The following is a 19,318-nucleotide window of genomic DNA, read 5'->3' on the forward strand; positions in this document are numbered from 1 at the left end:
CATATGTCAATTTTTTATCTAAAGATCATAAGTTTACGGTATACTATTTAAGTTATAATAAATTTGTTTTGGGACAAAGCTTAGCTGTACTTCAATATGTTGATAAATGAATTTGAAGGATTAGTAGACTAAGTTGGGGTGCTATAGTCACTTGGAGAATGCAGCATCTAGGAAGAACAACATGGAGCAGCTGACATAGGGCTTTTTAATTTTTAAAACAAGTAAAAACGGCGTTAGGATTGACGGGGAAGACATTTTTATAGCCTCCACCACAGTTATGCTCAAGTAAAATAGTATAATTAGTTTCCTTTCGTTTATCAAAGTACTTAAGTCCGCTATTATTATAAGCCGTATTTTATATGATTCTTGCTCTGAATTATACCCGCACTGAATCAGTTTCTCTTCCCATAATAATTCTTCGATAAAAAAATGAAAATAACAATTTGTTTTTATACCTTATACCATACTAAGTTTGTTTTATACCCTCCACCATAGTATGGAGGGTATATTAAGTTTGTTTTTCCGTTTGTAACGCATTGAAATACTCATTTGCGACCCTATAAAGTATATATATTCTTGATCAGGGTAAAATTCTGATCTGTGCACGTCCGTCCGTCCGTCCGTCCGTCTGTGGTAATCACTCTAGCATCCACAAAAATGGAGATAGGACGCTGAAATTTTGGGAAGATGCGTCTTTTGTTTGCAGGCAGGTCAAGTTCGATGATGGGCTATATCGGTCCACGATTTGGTATAGCCCCCATATAACGGTACCCCCCGATTTACGGTATTTTGACGTTTTTAGCTACATTTTCAGACCGATTTAGCTATAATTTAACATTTAGGGTTCTTAAGTATCAATAAACTTATATAACAAAAGTTGTGAACATAGGTCCACGTTTTGGTATAGCCCCCATATAACGGTACCCCCCAATTTACGGTATTTTGACGTTTTTAGCTACATTTTCAGACCGATTTAGCTATAATTTGACATTTAGGGTTCATAAGTATCAATAAACTTATATAACAAAAGTTGTGAACATAGGTCCACGTTTTGGTATAGCCCCCATATAACGGTACCCCCCGATTTACGGTATTTTGACGCTTTTAGCTATATTTTCAGACCGATTTAGCTATAATTTGACATTTAGGGTTCTTAAGTATCAATAAACTTATATAACAAAAGTTGTGGACATAGGTCCACGTTTTGGTATAGCCCCATATAACGGTACCCCCCGATTTACGGTATTTTGACGTTTTAGATACATTTTCAGACCGATGTAGCTAAAATTTGACATTTAGGGTTCTTAAGTATCAATAAACTTATATAACAAAAGTTGTGGACATTTGACCACGGTTTGGTATAGCTCCCATATAACGGTACCCCCCGATTTACGGTATTTTTACGTTTTTAGCTACATTTTCAGACCGATTCAGCTATAATTTGACATTTTGGGTTCTTAAGTGTCAATAAACTTATATAACAAAAGTTGTGGACATAGGTCCACGTTTTGGTATAGCCCCATATAACGGTACCCCCCGATTTACGGTATTTTGACGTTTTAGATACATTTTCAGACCGATGTAGCTAAAATTTGACATTTAGGGTTCTTAAATGTAAATTAACCTTTATAACAAAACTTGTGGACATAGGTCCACGTTTTGGTATAGCCCCATATAACGGTACCCCCGATTTACGGTATTTTGACGTTTTAGATACATTTTCAGACCGATGTAGCTATAATTTGACATTTATGGTTCTTAAATGTCAATTAACCTTTATAACAAAACTTGTGGACATAGGTCCACGTTTTGGTATAGCCCCCATATAACGGTGCCCCCGATTTATTGTATTTTGACGTTTTTAGCTACATTTTCAGACCGATTTAGCTATAATTTGACATTTTGGTTTCTTAAGTGTAAATAAAATTATATAACAAAAGTTGTGGACATAGGTCCACGTTTTGGTATAGCCCCCATATAACGGTATCCCCGATTTACGGCATTTTGATGTTTTGGAATAGCCCCCATATAACGTTAGCGCCCGATTTCATGTATTTTGGCGTTTTAAGTCACATTTCTAGACCGAATTAGCTATAATTTGATATTTAGGGTTCTTAGTGGCCAAAAAACGTATACAACAAAACTTGTGGACATAGGTCCACGTTTTGGTATAGCCCCCATATAACGGTACCCCCCGATTTACGGTATTTTGACGTTTTTAGCTACATTTTCAGGCCGATGTAGCTATAATTTGACATTTAGGGTTCTTAAGTGTCAATAAACTTATATAACAAAAGTTTTGGACATAGGTCCACGTTGTGCTATATCCCCCCTATAACGGTACCCCCGATTTACGGTATTTTGACGTTTTTAGCTACATTTTCAGACCGATTTAGCTATAATTTGACATTTAGGGTTCTTAAGTGTCAATAAACTTATATAACAAAAGTTGTGGACATAGGTCCACGTTCTGGTATAGCCCCATATAACGGTACCCCCCGATTTACGGTATTTTGAAGCTTTTAGCTACATTTTCAGACCGATGTAGCTATAATTTGACATTTAGGGTTCTTACGTGTCAATAAACTTATATAACAAAAGTTGTGGACATAGGTCCACGTTTTGGTATAGCCCCCATATAACGGTACCCCCGATTTACGGAATTTTGCCGTTTTTAGCTACATTTTCAGACCGATTTAGCTATAATTTGACATTTAGGGTTCTTAAGTGTCAATAAACTTATACAACAAAAGTTGTGGACATAGGTCCACGTTTTGGTATAGCCCCCATATAACGGTACCCCCCGAATTACGGTATTTTGACGTTTTTAGCTACATTTTCAGACCGATTTAGCTCTAATTTAACATTTAGGGCTCTTAAGCGTCACTAAACTTATATAACAAAAGTTGTGGACATAGGTCCCCCCCGATTTACGGTATTTTGACGTTTTTAGCTACATTTTCAGACCGATTTAGCTCTAATTTAACATTTAGGGCTCTTAAGCGTCACTAAACTTATATAACAAAAGTTGTGGACATAGGTCCCCCCCGATTTACGGTATTTTGAAGCTTTTAGCTACATTTTCAGACCGATGTAGCTATAATTTGACATTTAGGGTTCTTACGTGTCAATAAACTTATATAACAAAAGTTGTGGACATAGGTCCACGGTTTGGTATAGCCCCCATATAACGGTACCCCCGATTTATTTTAGTTCAATTTACAGACCGATTTAGCTATAAATTGACATTTAGGGTTCTTAAATGTCAATAAACTTATATAACTAGTGGACATAGGTCCATGTTTTGGAATAACGTTACCGCCCGATTTCAGGTATTTTGAGGTTCAAATTCACATTTCTGGACCGAATTAGCTATAATTTGATATTTAGGGTTCTTAGTGACCAAAAAACTTATATTCGAAATAATTATGAACGTAGGTCCATGTTTTGGTGAGAATTTTACCTACAAGTTTTAACCGAATTATCTGTAATTTGAACATTTGACATTTGAAATTCTTAGTGGTCACCACACCTCTCCACCAAAAATTGTCAAGGAAGGTCGATGTATTGATAAAGCTCCTATATAAAAGTACCTCCCGATTTTCAGTAATTTGATGATTTTAACTACAATATTAAACCGAACTGGCAGTAATTTGACATTTGAAGTTCTTAGTGGTCACAACACCTCTCCATAAAAAATTGTCAACATAGGTCCATGTTCGGATATAGCTCCCAGTAATTGGCAATTTTAGCTAAAATGTAATTTGACATTTTAAGGTTGTAGTGGTCACCACACATCTGCATCAACAATTTTCAACATAGCCCCAATATAACGATATTTCCCGATTTTCGGTACTTTGAGGATTTTACTTAAAATGTTTAACCGAACGTAGGTCCATGTTTTGGTATAGCCCCAAAACAAACCTCCCGATTTTCCGTGCCTTAGCTTTATTTTTTTGACGAACTTTCTGTAATTTGAAATTTGAGGATTCTAGCTACAATTTTTAACCGAATTAGGAGTTATTTGACATTAAAGGCTCCCATCAAAAACTGTCAACATGGGTCCATGTTTTATTATAACGGTACCTCCCAATTTCTAGCCCACCAAAAATTGTCAACATACATAGTTAGATATAGGCACCATAAAAAAGGGCCTACCGAATGATACATTTTATGTACATTATCTGACATTTAACGTACCCACTTATAGTTGGGGACAGGAATGAAAACTAATTATTCCATTTTAGTTCAGAATATTTTATGGTGGAGGGTATGAAAAGTTCGGCCCGGCCGAACTTAACGCTTTTTTACTTGTTAATTTTCGAATAAATTTAAGATTTTTAATTTTTTTTTTTCAAATTTTTGCAAACATTTTTTTTTTTAATTCTTTGTATTTTTATGATTTATTTACGGATGTTTGATCTTTTTTTATAGATTGGAACATATGAACAACTCAGCACTCACATTTTAATGAAAATATGAAAAAAAAAACTCAAAAAAATTATGAAAATATCTTTATCCGTTCAAAAGACACAGAGGTTTGGCCTGGAAAAACGATTCTGAACCACTGTGCGTCTGCAGATAACCTTTTGGAAACATGCATCTCAAGATTCCTTTTATTCCTTGCATTTTACGCTTAACATCTCAATGAAGTAGTCCGGACAAAATAGACATTGAAATAGCAAAAAATTCCCACAGAGCTGAATTTTGGTGGAGAGCTAGGGTTTGCCATTAGAAGCAACGTCCTAAAAGTCCCCATCGATCCCATGTGTGCAAAAAAAATTATTCGGGGTCAAATGTCAAATTTTAAGGTTTTTTTAGGTTTTCGGATTTATTTTTTTAAAACGGTTGATTTAATCAAAAAGTGACTAAAGTAAATATTGTAGACAGGAAAATTATCTACAAGTTTGACTTTTATAATTTTTTCCTAGGAGGAACCATTCTTGAGATATAGCTGTTCTAAAAAACACATGATTTTTATGCACTTATAAGGGAAATATGCACATATTCAGACGAACCGGCTAAAATAAGCGAAGTAATCGGGTCTGTCCCCAAAAAATATATATATTCTTCAAGAGCGAAATTATAGCTATCTTCTAAAAAATAATCCAACAAAATCGGAGCGTGTTTAGTAGAGTTATTCAATGTTAGAGTCATTTTATGCGAAAATAGCCCATTTAACCCACCGTGGTGCAATGGTTAGCACGTCCGCCTTGCACTCAGAAGGTCTGCGGTTCGAATCCCAGGCCAAGCAACATCAAATTTTCAACGGTGGCAAAATTCCCCCTCAGTAATGCTGGCGACATTTCCTGAGTATTTAAGCCATGAAAAAACTTCTCTACAAGTGGTGTCGTAAGACACGCCGTTCGGACTCGGCAATAAAAAGTAGGTCCCATATCATTGAGCCAATATGAATCGGCGTGCACTCATTGATATGTGAGAAGTCTCCCTTGTCCCATCTGGGATGTTTGTGGAACAATTATTATTATTATTATATGTATAATCGAAAGCCCAACGGGAACGACCCTAACGAAAACTCTCCGATTTTTTTCAAGTTTTATCCGAAGGTAGGGTTTGTTGCGCTGATTACGGAAATGTATAATTTTCAACGGTTGCGGATCCGGTTCGCCGGTTATTCGACCCGAAAGGCCAAATTTATAAACCGGGTTAGACCCGGTTTTACCAAACCGATTACTGCAAAGTGCTTATCGTTTGAAAGCTTACGGAAGTATCTAACACATAGTGTCGTTACTTTAACCGGTTCGCCTCATAATGTACTTACGCGGCTAATTCTTTATTTGACCTTTAGATCGCGATATCTCGAAAATGGTAAGTCTTTTTTAAGAATCATAAAGACCACTCTTGTAGACAATTATTGAATCTACAACTTTTACTTTAGCCGGCTTTTGCTAAGTCGTACCGTTTTTGAGAAAAATTAAAAAAACTGAACAATGCCTCCAAAAATGACCTTTGACCCCGAATAACTTGTTTTGCACACATGGGATCGATGGGGACTTTTAGGACGTTGCTTCTAATGGCTAACCCTAGCTCTCCACCAAAATTCAGCTTTGTGGGAATTTTTGCTATTTCCCCCTTATACGCATGTCTATTTTGACCGGACTAAAGGTGGTAGTAAGTTTTGAAAGTGAGAATATTGACGCCGTATGTAATAGGTTACCTTTCGACGCGAAATTTTCAAAAGGCCTATAATCGTTTTAGTTTTTCATTCCTATCTCATAAATAGGTCCAATTCTACATATTTTATATTTGATTCTATTACATTATTTTTTAATTGAATTATTCTCTGATTTCCTCTGAAGTAAAATAAAAATTTGTTTGTTACGTTTAACATTTATGTTTCAATATTTGTGTACGTTTTAGTACAAATCAGTGAAACATACTAGCTACAAAAATATTTAAATTGTTTACTTGATTCGATAATAAACTAGAAAATCATTGTAAAAAACAACAAAATATTATTAGATTGGTTATTGTATTATGACCCCGACGTGATTTGAACACGCAACCTTCTGATCTGGAGTCAGACGCGCTACCGTTGCGCCACGGAGTCTTGTGGTTGTTGATTGCACGATTCTTGGTAAAGCGCGCATACACAAGCACCCACCCCACGCGTTCCACAACACATTTCTATGGCGCGCTTTATCACTGTTAAACAGTTCATTCGTTCTATTTATAAATCTGTATTTTAGTTGATATGCAAATGGCCGCACAAGTCTTTTGCTTTTCTAGTTCTCACTCGCGTACACGATTGATGGATGATAATCACATTGAACGTGACGTGAAATGATGTTGCCATTTTGGAGGGTTCTTTGAACAAATGTGTTTGAAAATGTGTGCTTTAAATTTGGTCGATTTGTAGTATAATTCTTGTTGGATTTTTATGTTGTGGTGTTACGGTGTTTTAGCCACTGGGGAAGTTTTTGCGAAATCTGAAACTACAATGTTCATAGATAAGATAAGAAATCGCCGGAGGGCTCTTTTTAAATAAATCGCGATCAAAGTTACCATTTTTAAGGTATTTTATGTTTTTAAAATTTTGCTGGGAAAACGCAAGCTCTATCAAAATGGAACTAAATAAAATGTTGTAGCAGTGACAAATTTCTATAAGATTGTCCTATATGAGATTTTCGTAGGTTTTACCATTTTTGAGATATGGAAGTTCAAATTGGGACAAATCGGTTCACGTTTTGATATAGCCCCCATAGAACGGTACCTCACGATTTTCGGTATTTTTAAGGTTTTAGCTTCATTGCATTACCAAAATGGCTGAAATTTGGTACGCAGTCTTCTTTAGGGGTATAAAACATTCCCCCAGAATTTTGTCGGTATCAGTCCACGCCTTCATATAGCCCCCATAGAACGGTACCTCCCGATTTTCGGTATTTTGAAGGTTTTAGCTTCATTATCACACCGAAATGGATGAAATTTGGTACTTAGTCTACGTTGGTGGTATAAAACTTTCCCCCAGAACTTTGTCGGTATCGATCCATGCCTTCATTTAGCCCCCATGGAACGATACCTCCCGATTTTCGGTATTTTGAACGTTGTGAACTCAATATTCCACCAAAATGGGTGAAATTTGGTATTTAGACTTCGTTGGGGGTACTCAAACTTCAACTTTAAATTTGTCGGTATAGGTCCACGCCTTCATATAGCTCCCATGGAAAAGTATCTCCCGATTTTTCGTATTTTGAAGGTTGTGGCTTTAATATTCCACCAAAATGGCTGAAATTTGGTTTTTAGTTCTTCAGTTTTATATTCGCCAGAAATTTGTCTGTACAGGTCCACGCGTTCATATTGCCACATTTCCGACTAAAATTCTCGGTATAGGTCCACGTTTCGATATAGCCCCCTTAGAACGGTACCTCTCGAGTATGTAGTGAAGATGTTGACGTCAATATCCCACCGAAATGGCTGAAATTCGTTATTTAGTCTTCCAAGAGTTATAAAATATTCCAGAAAAGTATTATCAGTATAGGTCGACGTCTTCCTATATCCCCTCAGAAGCGTACTTCTTAATTTTCGGTATATTTTAAGTTTTAGCCACATTCTCTTGCCGAAATATAGGAAATTTGGTATTTAGTCTTCTTTGAGCGTAAAAACTTTCCGTCAGAAATGTGTCGGTATAGATCGACGTTTTGAAATAGCCCCCATAGAATGGTGCCGCCTCACATTGTTTTACCGAAATCGCTAAAATTTAGTATTAAGTCTTCTTCAAACACGAAAGGAAACTAATTATTCCATTTTACTTCAATACAACTTGTGGTGGAGGGTATAAAAAAAGTTCGGCCCGGCCGAACTTAACGCCGTTCTTACTTGTTATTTATTAATTCTTTATTTTGTATTATTGTAACTTACCGGTCTTTTTCTAAAGATTTTCACTGTAGTTGTTATATTGTCTTCCCAGCAAACCAAAATCGGAATAAACATCCGAATTCGGACCGAATTCGATCCGAAAGTCGGAAAAAACATCCGAGTTCGGATGCGAATTCGGTCCGAACTCTGACCGAAAGTCATATGGCGTGGTTGACGTGTTCTCTGACCGAAATTCGGATGAAAATCGGAAGTTTTTGCAGACTTTCGGACCGAATTCTGATGAACTGTCGTATGAATTTCTGATTTATTAACCGACGTTCGGACAGATATCGGTCCGAATTCGGAAGAAAAATCTTATGAAATTCGGAAGTTTTGGACGACTTTCGGACCGAATACGGTCCGAAGTCTGATGAACTATTGTATGAATTTCTGATTTATTTACCGCCGTTCGCACAGAATTTGTTTTTATTATTTAAAAGTGTAAAATGTACACAGTTAATTCATGAAAACTTAAAATCCTTAAATTTAAATGTTTGTTCACCTTCTATAAACATATGAAGGGTTTTAATATCATCGTATAGCCTGTTTATATTATAGATTTTTGCAAGGTTAACCTTCTTTATGAGGACTTATTTGACCTAACGGAATTGATATTCGAAACCCAGTGGTTTTCTTAAATCCGTACGTCCCCACCAGCAGTGGGAACAACAAATTTATCAACAGGATCTGTGAAATATGTAAAAGCATTTTATTAATATATGAAAAAATACATGTCTTCACATACAAAAGTTGATATACATGAAAGTATAAAGAAACTTAACTTTGGCAATATTTATAAAACATATGACTTTCCACGAAATAGCGTTGAAGTTTGACGAAAAAATATTTACTTTCATTAACTTTATAAAAATAAACAAATGTGTATACATCGGTTCACTATGAATGATCTTTAAACACTATCATGCATCAACACACATAACAAAAATAAACCAAATTTGTTCTCCGTCACAGAAATTAAAACCCGAGCACTCATTTTTTCGTTCGCACTTCATCGGCACATCAAGAAATACACACAATTTGCCCAACATGTGCGAGCGCAACATGTACAATTCTTTTCTCTCTGCTTATTAACAATGAATATAGCCAAAGCAGCACAAGAGAAAAAATAAGAAAAATCCCTTCAGAGAGAGAGAGAGAGAGAGAGAGAGAGGGAAAAAGTTCGTCAGACTAATCGGACAGAGTTCGGACCGAATTCGGTCAGACGTGTCGGAAAAAACTTCCGACTTTGAGCAGACGTGTCGGACGTCCGACATTGTGTTTGCTGGGTTGTAAGCATAGCAGAACAATATGAACCATACATATGTACATGTTGAGTCTATCAGCACTAGGTTGAGATATTAGATGTTGCCTTTATATTAAAGAAATTACAAATTTGGAGTTGCCAAGTACATATTTGGGCGATTAATTTGTCGCAGGCGATATCGCCTAAAAATCTTTCGCGTAACACCAACCAACGAATTGCGACCAAGATTCGCTGACGAATCATATGGAAGATCTTAAGAAGAAGAACAAATTAAAGGAAATTTATTTTTCGTTCTTCTTTGTATTTTGTTTCATTTGTTTGTTGTCTTTGATTTTTACCCTTTTTGTTTCCTTTTCTGATTTGCTATAATTTTTAATTATTCCTTATGTTGTAATACTGGTTCCATTCACTTTCTTCATTTCACTTGGCAAAACCCGCACATGTCTTTTGTTGTCAATACTCATAATATTATACGTGCCATTTATATCAAAATTATGTAGAATGTGTATATGAGAATTATATGGACCCAATTCGGAAGAATAATATACTATTCGCCTGCACTAACAACAGAGAAACATAATACAAATTCCCGGAAAGATCGCCGAGATTCATGGCAGAAGATTCTTCGTAGCGATTGAATATAAAAAAATAATTTTGGAGAATCGTCTACGAATGGCAAATTAATCGGGTGGGTGAATTTTATATAAAAATTCGCTAAAAGGTCGCTGGAAAGAAGCGCAGAAGAATAATCTGATCAAATCTTCCAAATGTTTGCAGGGAATTGTTGCGACAGCGGTAGTTGTTGTGTGTGTGGTTTCCCAGCTAACATTTTTTTCCGTATTCTTTGCGAATTCGGTCAGAATCTCTGCACAAGTTGCCGATTCTGATGCCGAATTCTTTCCAAATTCGGTACAAAAGTTGTATGGCCGTGTCCACCGAATTCGGAAAGAATTTTATAAGAAAATTCTAACAAAATATTAGAGTTTCGCAACGAAGTCGGTCCGAATTCGAAAAAAAATTCTGGAAAATTCGGTGGAAAATTTAGATTTTTTGAAAAAAAATCGAAAGAAATTCTTGGGCGCTGACGCCTTTGATACTGACACACAACACATAACAAATATGCGGAAGATTTTAAGGCGATAATCGCCCAGGAGAATCGCGAATGATTCTTAGGCGACCAAAAATGTTTGCGGGGATGTGAGGTACAGGCTACATCACGAACGAAAATATGTAAAAATTCTTGAAATATTTTTTCTGTGTAGATGAGGTTCGAATATTGTCACTATCGGTCCACTCATGGTACCTCCCAACCAAAATTTCGGAAAAGTGCTGTTAAAGGCAATGTTGTAATGTGTAGTGGCTGGAGCGCATGATAACTCTCGAACGGATCAGACGATTCGGTCCAAAATATTTTGTCCAATTGTAGATTAACTTCGAAAATGGTCCATATTGGTCTTCGCCTAAGGGTACCTCTACCACAAAAGTTCAACATTTTTATTTAAGTGCAGTCAGGATCTGTTCGAAGATCCTTTGGAAAATTATACCGATGCTACTCTATATTGTCTTGTTTACAGTGACATTATGTTTTTCGGGGGCAAGTCCATGCTTTCTGACATACTCGTCCAAAGCCAAATGTTGGACCGAATCGGCAGATCCGTTCAAGAGTTATCTTGCGCTCCAACCACTAAACACGGTGTCATAGCGGTTTTTCGCACCTTTCAGGCTATTTGCTCTGGATGGATTTGCCCCAGATGAAACTTGTACAGTCGTATGGGTGTGGTGAACACAACTTGTTACAACAAAAATCAAAGCGATTCGGGAGCAAGTCCTAAACTGAACTTTTCCGAACTTTTGTGTGGGAGGTACCCGAAGGAGTGGACATATTGCGTCGATATTGGAACATCATCTAAGTCTGGTTATTCCCTTCAAGAGTTATCGTCCGCACAAATTTTCTGAACATTTTTGAACTTTTGTGGGGCAGGTACCCGAAAGAGTGGACCGATATAAGTTTGGACAACATATTACGAAAGGCAAATTTTGGACCGAATCGGTTAATCCGTTCGAGGGTTATCGTGCGCTTCAGCCAGCCAGACAGACAGACGACGGACATGGCTAAATCAACTCCAATTTTTCTGAAACGGATTTCGTCCAAACATACTTGGGGTCTAAAACCATTATTTCGATGAGGCACATTTTGCCCGTACGAAAGTGTATATACCTTGTTAGCATAAATGCTGAGGATATAATGATTTTGGTTGCGTAGTCGGCATTTGAATGGCATTTCTTTATAAACTCGGCAAAACTTTTTTATTAGATAACTGACAAAACAACAAAAAAATCGTTTTTCTATTTGGACCAAAATTAAAGAAGTTATGAGTATTTCTTTGCACATAGTTTTTACAGAATTCGACTTTTTCACTGGAACCGTAATTTAAAAAAAAAATTAAATATACATATGTACTAAAACCTTTTACAGATGAGCAGCATCAACACAACAAACAATAAAGGAAATCAAAAACCACTTTTAAAAAATTTCCGATTTCACTCAGAAATCTCCAGATATACTTTTGCCGGCAAGTTCGTACGTCCAAAACGGGCCAAAAACATGGGGCAAATGATTTTGATTGTGCGACCGGTAGTTGATCTGCCCATAGAAGTTTCAATTCGCACAGGATGAGGGCATATCTCTGTTGGCAAAGCCGACTGATACTTTCTAATTTTCTGAATAAATAAGATTTTGTAATGAAATTAATTGTATTTTCAGTTTCTCAGTCGAAGTTGTTTGTTATAAATCAGTCATAGGCAGTCAGTTGTCTAAACCCATCTTCGAACTTGTTGTACAAATGTTTGGTATTTTGCTGGGTTTGTGTTCTTTCCTAATTTCTGGCCAAAAAAAAGAGTAAAAGAATACCCCTTGGATAACATGGTTCTAATGTATGACTTTTTGATATACACTGCATCCCCTTTGCTGACATTTTGAAATCGGAATATAGGTTTTTTTTTTAATTTTCTTATAATTGGGAGCACAAACAGATAATGCTCTGACCTATTTATAGGATTGTAGATCTTGTAATTCTACATCGTTTGAGATACACAAATCTCATAAGTACAGCACCCTAGTAATAGGAGACCAAATTCGAATATTTATTGCATACATTTTCCTCAAAACCTTGGTTTTTTGGCTTTAAAATTTATAATGAACATCATCATAAACATCGCGCGATTTTTGCTTTTTTATACCCTCCACCATAGGATGGGGGTATATTAAGTTTGTCACTTCGTTTGTAACTACTCGAAATAATCATTGTAGACCCCACAGACGATATATATTCTTGATCAGCGTGCAATTCTACATCGATATAGCCATGTCCATCCGTCTGTCCGTCTGTGGAAATCACTCTAGCGTTCGAACGGATTGACGTAGGTGGATGAAATTTTGGGAAAATCTATTATTTGTACGTAGGACTTTTGGTATTGAAAGCGGGCTATGTAGGTCCACGCTTTCGTATAGCCCCCATACAAACTGACGCGTGATTCCAGAGGCCAAAAAACATTCCTTCCAAAGTTGGTTTATATAGGTCCACGTTTTGGTATAGCCCCCATATAACGTCCCATATAGAGTACGCGTTATTTTAATATATTTTGAATGTATTAGTCCCATTTGACCATAGAATCGGTTGTGACTTTGTATTTTGCGTTTCCAGAGGCTAAGAAATATTTCTACCATAAAATGTTTATATAGGTCCACGTTTTGATATAGCCCCCATAGGACGATATCTCCCGATTTTCGGTATTTTGAAGGGTTTGGCCTCATTATCATACCGAGATGGCTGAAATTTGGTATTTAGTCTTCGTTGGGGGTATAGAACTTTCCCCCAGAAATTTGTAGGTATAGGTCCACGCCATCATATAGCCCCCATAGAACGGTACCATCCGATTTTCGGTATTTTGAAGTTTGTGGCCACATTAATCCACCGAAATGGATGAAATTTGTGGTGGAGGGTATAAAAAGTTCGGCCCGACCGAAATTAACGCTTTTCCTACTTGTTTGTTAAGCGGAGGATCTAATGTGTCATGTCGCGTTGGAATCCGCGCACTAAAAGGCGGATATGGGTGTTTTGAAAATAAAAAAATCTGCAATATTGTATTTTGACAAATCTGCGATGGAATCCTTAATATTCGATTATAATATTTTCGAAAAGGTGTGCCATAAATTACAGAGATATTGGAATAATATTCGTATTTAACTTAGTTAGTGCCGATAACAGTATGCGACACACAGAGGGGAAATGTATGTTAAAAGTTGATTAAAACTCCTGAAAAGTAAATGAGCTTTTCAGGAGTTTTAATCAACTTGGATATAATATTTTGCACAAATCATATCTTCAGTCCAATTTTGGTTTAAATCGGTTCAGATTTATATAGTTGTATATCCATTCGATTTTTTATTTCTATTATTATTTCTAAATTATTCCACTATTATATGAGAAAAAAACGTGATTTTTCGGAATGGCGCAAACTTCTTTCAAAAGTTATGATAAACTCTTATATAAGAGCCCCGCTTATAAGATAGATGGTAAACGTTACTAAATTTTTTTTTTATTTTTTGTTAAAATTGTTTTACATAAATTATTCCAATTTATTTCAGAAAAACACGGGATTTTTTCCGAATGTCGCAAACATTTATCAAAAATGTTGATTTGGTCTGATAAATAAGAGTCCCGACTATAAGAAAGATCAAAAATTAGTGTTGGCAAACGTTGTCAAAATATTTTTTTTAATTTTTTTTTAAATTGTTTTACACAAATTATTCCAATTTTACTTGAGAACAATTCGTGGTTTCTCGGAATGCCGCAAACATATATCAAAAGTTTTGATTTATTCTGATAAATAATAGTCCCGGTTATAAGACAGATCAAAAATTAGTGTTGGAAAACGTTGCCAAAATGTTTTTTTTTTTAATTTGTTTTCATAAATTATTCCAACTTTACTGCAGAAACAAATTTAAAGGTTTTAATGATTTCAGTTGAGAAAAATTTGATTATTTCAGATTGGCGTAGTGTGTTATGTTCGAATCTCATATTCGAGATTAAAGCGCATAAAGTAACAATAGTCCGCAAACGTTCGCATCATGTAGTTATTCACCATTGCACAAAATATTATGATTGGATCTGATGTTGGAGACTTCAGTGCATAAATCACCAAAAGTAATTATGGTCCGCAAACTTCGCATCATGCACTTTTTCACTTTTGAAATTTCAGCTGTCTTAAAAATTATTATCAAAAATATTCATTAAAGAAGAGACGTACCACCATTATTAAGGAATGAAGATGCGAAAATAATTTGGGATTTCTATAAGCTTATCTTGTTCAAGGAATGTACAAAAACAAAAAAATTGGAAAAATATAATCTTTCGCGAAAATAATTTTATTTTAATGTTCAGCTATTTTTATAGTATGTGTCCTTTTTTGCTTTCATTGTGGCTGAGTTCAATCGACTGCTGTGTTGAATTGGTTAACCGCAGAAATTTGCCGATGGTCATAACGAATGGGGAAAAGGATCAGGTTACTGTTTACCAACAGTTTGTTTTTAAGAACGCGATTTTCATATTTCGAGTTTTGAGCAACTTTTGCCCTATGTTTCCCGTATGTGCATCAGGAAAAATACACTGTGACACAAAATGGAACTCAAAGTCTTGGGGGTGGAAAATTTCTTTTGAATATGAAAGCTCTTAATGAGTATACTAAGAACCCAAAAGGAAATTTTCGCCATAGGTCAAGGTTCTGAGATATCGCGGTATGAAATTTTTGATTTTTTCCCTATAATACTTGGTAAAATAGCTCCATATCTCTGTTTGGCGTTGTTGTAGCTTCATTTTGAGGTGACATGTCTTCAGTCAAATCGATTGGCGAATATTTTTGTAGAACATTACATTCTTCTAACTCAAAGGCTTTCGTGTCCTTTTCGTCCTTTATTTCTACAAAAATGTTGCTCAGAAGATTTTAGTTATGGTTCTCTTTGACAAATAATCGATTTTGTCCCGTTGTCATTGTCCTTTTTGACATTTATTCGGTTTTGGTTCAGAAATAAACTATGTTTGTTTTTCTGTATATTCATCATTGGTTATTTATTGGTATGTAGACATAACGATTGGTTATTGCTTATGTAGACATCTGGGGTTCTTCTGAAATATTTACCACAAATAGCTCTTGTAATGATGAACACGTTAAAAACAAATTTTCTTGGAGGATAGATCTGGTTATCTCAATTTTGGATCCGGATATTCCGACATTAAAACCGATAAGAAGACACGTGTCCCGGCGTTGTTCCCTATCACCACTATTTTCGCGGTTATGGCCCCAAAAGACCTGAGGCTTTGATGTCAAAAGGGATCATTTTGTCAGGCACATATCTTCTAAACCGCTTGGAATTTGGCATTACTCGTGGAGGCAAAGTTGTAGTTTCTACAGAGTCCGTATGTTCTAGAAAGTTCTTTATGGAGATCTAAGGAACATTTTTCTAGTTGGTTGTTTGCTTCTGTTTTGATCCGTTTGATATCTGCAGACTAAAATCCGAGAAAATGGAAATTTGACCTTGTCGATTTTGACCTTGAAGATGAAGTTTAATGGATTTTATGTGTTCACAATTATTATTCTTTACGACGAGAGCTACAACTTTGCTTCCACGAGTAGACCCAAATTCCTAGCGGTTTAGAAGATATGTGCCTGACAAAATGATCCCTTTTGACATCAAAGCGTCAGGCCTTTGGGGCCCATAACCGCGAAAGTTGAAGTGATAGGGAAAGACGCCGGGACACGTATCTTCTTATTTTTCGTCCTCTATCACGCTGTGGTGTCAAAATATGGTTAATAAACAATGACTCAAAAAATGACACACAGTGTAATTTTTTCTTGAAAGAAAACTTCAAATTTTATTTATTAATTTTATATGAAAATAATATTTTTGAGCATTTTTTAAAAATCTAAAACGTGTAGCTTTCCTTCTTTAAAAAATTCCGAAAAAAGTTTAAAGGTTAATATAGGTGTATTCTTACATGCCAATCCCTTGGTTTTTGACTGACAAAATACTCTACATTCTTAACAAATCCCTTTATATGAATGCAACATTTATGTTTAAATGTATGTCGCATATTAAAATTTGTCATCCAAAGTCGAAAATTAAATGCAAAAACTAAAACAAGTGCATGGGAATGCATAGGTCTATTAAAACTTTATAAGAGTGGATGACAGATAATATTATAACAAAATGAAAAAATCCCACAAAAATATGCAAAAATACCTGAGTTTTACGTCAATTTTTGTAACCATTTTTTGGTGGCGTCTAAACATCAGTGGCTTTCAGTGGTTTAATATCAAATTATTTTATGAAGAACATCTTATCAAACGGCCTTAGAAATCGGTTTCAATTAATTTTGTTATCAGAACACATACTACAAAAATACATACATATAATAGAAAAAATTAAGCGATATTTTCAAAATTTATTTTAAAAATGGTGTTTCAAAATTTTCGTTTTTGTACGACAACTTTTGTGGCTAGGTGTATGCTTTTCTGAAACTTTACACCTTCCCAGAGCGCACATTTTCTTATCAGCATCAATTTGTAGCTAATTGAAAGGCCTGTCAATAACAATGTACATACATACTACATACAACATCCATACGCGTATATGTATGTACATATATGCACGTATGACTAACAAATCAGATTTATTTTTGTTTTAGTTATTTGAACTAGCCTCAGTTGTATTATCAGCGTTTGCTTTGTGTATTGCTTGCTTGCTCTTTTAGTGTGATATACAACAGTGGGCCAAAAAGTAACATGAAATGTGTTTATTTTTATCATTATTCAAAAATAGATAAGACAATAAATAAATCAATCGATACGTGGTGACGACCATGCAGTGAAGAACAATAAACCAAAGAATAGTACTAAATAAGTGGGATGAGGAATATACTGTTGCGCCCATTTTGATTTCAATGCCAACCACTGTAAGACTCCGTGGCGCAACGGTAGCGCGTCTGACTCCAGATCAGAAGGTTGCGTGTTCAAATCACGTCGGGGTCATCATTTCAAGATTTACAGATTATTATTTATTTGACATAATATTTGAGATCATATTTTATAACAATATAAATTAAAACTTATTTTAAAATAGGCAATAGGCAAGACAGACGAACTAGTATAGTATTATATAATATAGTATACTTAATTGCTGAAAATTGTAAACTGAAAGAACTTTTGTGATCAGAACGGGTTATGATCATCTAAGTCCCTGCAAATATATCAAATCGATTATTAAGAAATTGTAAAGTAAATATGAAGAGGCTGTACAAAAAAAGTTTGGAAAATGTGAAATTTTTATACAAGTTTTTATTTTTATTTATTATAATAAATAATAATATAAATATTATTTATTATAATGAAAAATTCAAAAAAAAAAAAAACAAAAACAAAAAAATAGCACCAGCATCTAAGGTTATCGGATAAAGCACGAGTTTTCATTTCTCATTGGCACTTGTTCTATAAAAATTTGAAATAAACAATATTTTCCACTTGATATTTGTTTCCTTTATAAAAATTTTCATTTCTCATTTTCAAAAAAGAACAGAATTGAGTGTTGCAACATCGAAGGTAATGAAAAATCGGATAAACTGGCACGTTGCGGATCGGAGGCAACAGAAATCGGCATCGATAAATCCTTTAAGCCACCCTTGTGCCACAATATAAGGCGGATAGAACAAGGGTATCTGGACAAAGTCTAACGTATCTACACAGAAAAAATATTTCATGAATTTTTAAATACAGTGAGCGTCAAAATTTGATTATTTGATTTGATTATTACACCGACATAGATATATTATACGTATAAAGTATAAATGTAACTTTTTTAAGCATTTAGTGGTGAATTAAAATCCAGAAAATATTAAGTCATTCCAACGTTTCATTAGGGAATAAATGAAGATTACAAAAATAACCCAAAATTTGACGCGTCAAAATAAAGTTTACACTTTTGCCAAATGCAAGAAGTTTTTTATTTCTTTAACAAAATGAAGGGATATTTTGGCTTTTGAACTTATTTTCATAATATTGGAACCCACAAACATTAAATGGATGGTTTTGGTGAAATCCGGTGATATTTCCCGCATTCGGCCTGTGGAACCGCTTTCGTGTAATTTTGGCATAAAATGAGCTTCTATTTAACTTTCTGTTCATTTTTTCCTGTAAGTACTCAATAGATTTGAAGTCTAGAGGCTATATTGATTGATCCTGTATACATAGGAGTCAAATATAACAACATATTGTTCATAAATACGGCCGAACGCTTCAGATCCCTGCCCATATTTTACGTAAACCTTTGGCATTAGCCCAATTCCTCTACACTAGGGTCTATAATATCGTGTCGATATGAAAGGAAGATATTGTTCTCATATCCCTGAACCCACAAAAACCATTTATCCGAACTCCGCTACTGCCATGCACCCCCGGAACATACAAGAAACTTCACAATATTTGATTATGTACACCGTCAAAATAATCGTTTATATTTTTTTGACAGTTTTGGAATTTTTAACTACGCAATGTATGAAAATGGTCGGGATTATTGAAAAACATCTTTTCCAAAAAAATATTTGCAAAAAAAAAATGGTGAATATA

The 19,318-nt window shown here is 35.1% G+C and overlaps 2 non-coding genes across 2 annotated transcripts; one reads left to right on the forward strand and one right to left on the reverse strand.

Moving 5' to 3' along the window:
* Window positions 1-6,499: 6,499 nt before the first annotated feature.
* On the reverse strand, window positions 6,500-6,571 carry TRNAW-CCA (transfer RNA tryptophan (anticodon CCA)). Its single transcript has one exon. It is a non-coding gene; the product is annotated as a tRNA-Trp (tRNA).
* Window positions 6,572-17,656: 11,085 nt separating this feature from the next.
* Window positions 17,657-17,728, forward strand: TRNAW-CCA (transfer RNA tryptophan (anticodon CCA)). The gene has a single exon. It is a non-coding gene; the product is annotated as a tRNA-Trp (tRNA).
* The last annotated feature ends 1,590 nt before the right edge of the window (window positions 17,729-19,318 follow it).

Source organism: Musca autumnalis, unplaced genomic scaffold (genome assembly GCF_047663935.1).
Source record: "Musca autumnalis isolate F117 unplaced genomic scaffold, ASM4766393v1 scaffold_2, whole genome shotgun sequence".
Lineage (NCBI taxonomy): Eukaryota > Metazoa > Arthropoda > Insecta > Diptera > Muscidae > Musca > Musca autumnalis.